Here is a 1,626-nt window from a genome sequence, read left to right on the forward strand (position 1 = left end):
ACCTTGATGTTTGGGAAACACTGGGTTAGGCTATTTATATATTGTTTAATTAATAATTAACATAAATAAATGTCTTCTCAGTAATGTGATTTTTAAATTTCCTTGTTATCATTTAATAAATTCTGCTGTTTTCTTAAGAACCAAACTGTTTTTATGTCCTGAGGTGAATAAATATATAATAAATATCAATAATAATTAATTAACTTCTGCAGTTCAAAGCCAAACAGGTTGTGAAAAATAACCTTGATGTGTTTATTTTCCTCCATCAACCTGCCGGGGTTTCCCCTCCCAACATGGCGGCACGGTCACCGTGTCCCGGCGGGCACAGAGGGTCAGTGAACCSGGGAGAGGAGCTCACCTGAGCGGAGCGGACAGACCCAGTCCAGGCTGTTCTCTCCGGTAAACACGGTGCAGTAAAGCACAGGAACGACCCTCGGTGACCGGTTTTTACGGTGGTCTGGTTGTTGTGATGCTGCTAGCATCGTGTTATTGATCCGTCAGTGAGCTAACGTTAGCCTGCAGCCCCCCGTCACACGGCCTCATTGTTTACGGACCCCCAGGTGCTCCGGAGGCCCACACCAACATACGAACCTTCAAGATGTCCGCAGAGTCCCGAGAGGACCGTCCCGTCCCGTCCCGTCCCGTCCGGTCCGGTCCGGTCCGGTCCGGTCCGGTGTTCGGGTCCAGAACCTTCACCGAAGCGATGAATGCATCCGCTAGATTTCACCCAGGTTCGTTCGGCTGCTCCACCAGAACCGGACCGAGGTGATGGTGGTCGGAGCCCCGGCGGTCACTGCTTCAGCTCGGGGTCCTGGGTTCGGTAACTCCGACCCGCGTGCAGCCGCCACGGAGACCCATCATCCCGCAGTGAAAACCAGGCTTTCTGGGTCAGAACCGAGCTGGGTTCTGAATGAACCCGCTGCAGCTGAGACCATAAACAAAGACGGGCTCTGATCCAGGAGCTGGTCCACCTGCAGGGTCCTGTCAGGGGTCCAGATGAACGGGTCTGGACTGGACTCCACAGAGTGGTCCAGGTCCAGTTCAGTGGATCACAGGAACCTGATCAGATTGGATGTTTTTATTCTCATTTGCATAAATAAATAAACAAATAAATGAATAAATGTAAACAGCTTCACTAACAAATACAACCATTTTATTAGATTTATTTATTTTTCTTCTTGACAGTATTTAATAAAGTGAAAATGTATTTTATTTTCAGTTTTTCTATATATTTTTGTTTTTGTAAATGGTCTTTGTATAGCTGCAGTAGCACGTGATCACAGCACGTGCTTCACACAAACATTACTTGTGTGTCAACAGTACTATTGTGCACTAACAGTGTAAACATAATAATAATAAATGATCAGTAAATACAATATTTGTACAAGAACAGGTCCTGCTCTTCTGTGCTGCTACCTTTATAAAAATAAGAGTTTATTATTAATAACTTCTTTTTTTCTTCTTGTTACTCAAGCTCATTATCAGTTATTTACTTGGTTAAAAAGCTTGTTAGTAAATTTAAATACCAGTGCTCTGATTAGGTTCATAATGAATGGAAGACAGCAGAAAGAACATGATAACGTGTGTGTGTGTGTGTGTGTGTGTGTGTGTGTGTGTGTGTGTGTG

The 1,626-nt window shown here is 44.6% G+C and overlaps 1 protein-coding gene across 1 annotated transcript in view; it reads right to left on the minus strand.

Annotated features, from left to right (window-relative positions):
- The window catches only part of plekha6 (pleckstrin homology domain containing, family A member 6), a gene marked incomplete in the record, with an annotated part of 107,630 nt that extends 106,460 nt beyond the window's left edge, over positions 1 to 1,170 (minus strand). The window contains 1 exon segment of the mRNA XM_014025638.1: positions 592 to 1,170.
- Positions 1,171 to 1,626: the final 456 nt, after the last annotated feature.

The sequence above is a fragment of the Austrofundulus limnaeus genome, unplaced genomic scaffold (genome assembly GCF_001266775.1).
Source record: "Austrofundulus limnaeus strain Quisiro unplaced genomic scaffold, Austrofundulus_limnaeus-1.0 Scaffold489, whole genome shotgun sequence".
Classification (NCBI taxonomy): domain Eukaryota; kingdom Metazoa; phylum Chordata; class Actinopteri; order Cyprinodontiformes; family Rivulidae; genus Austrofundulus; species Austrofundulus limnaeus.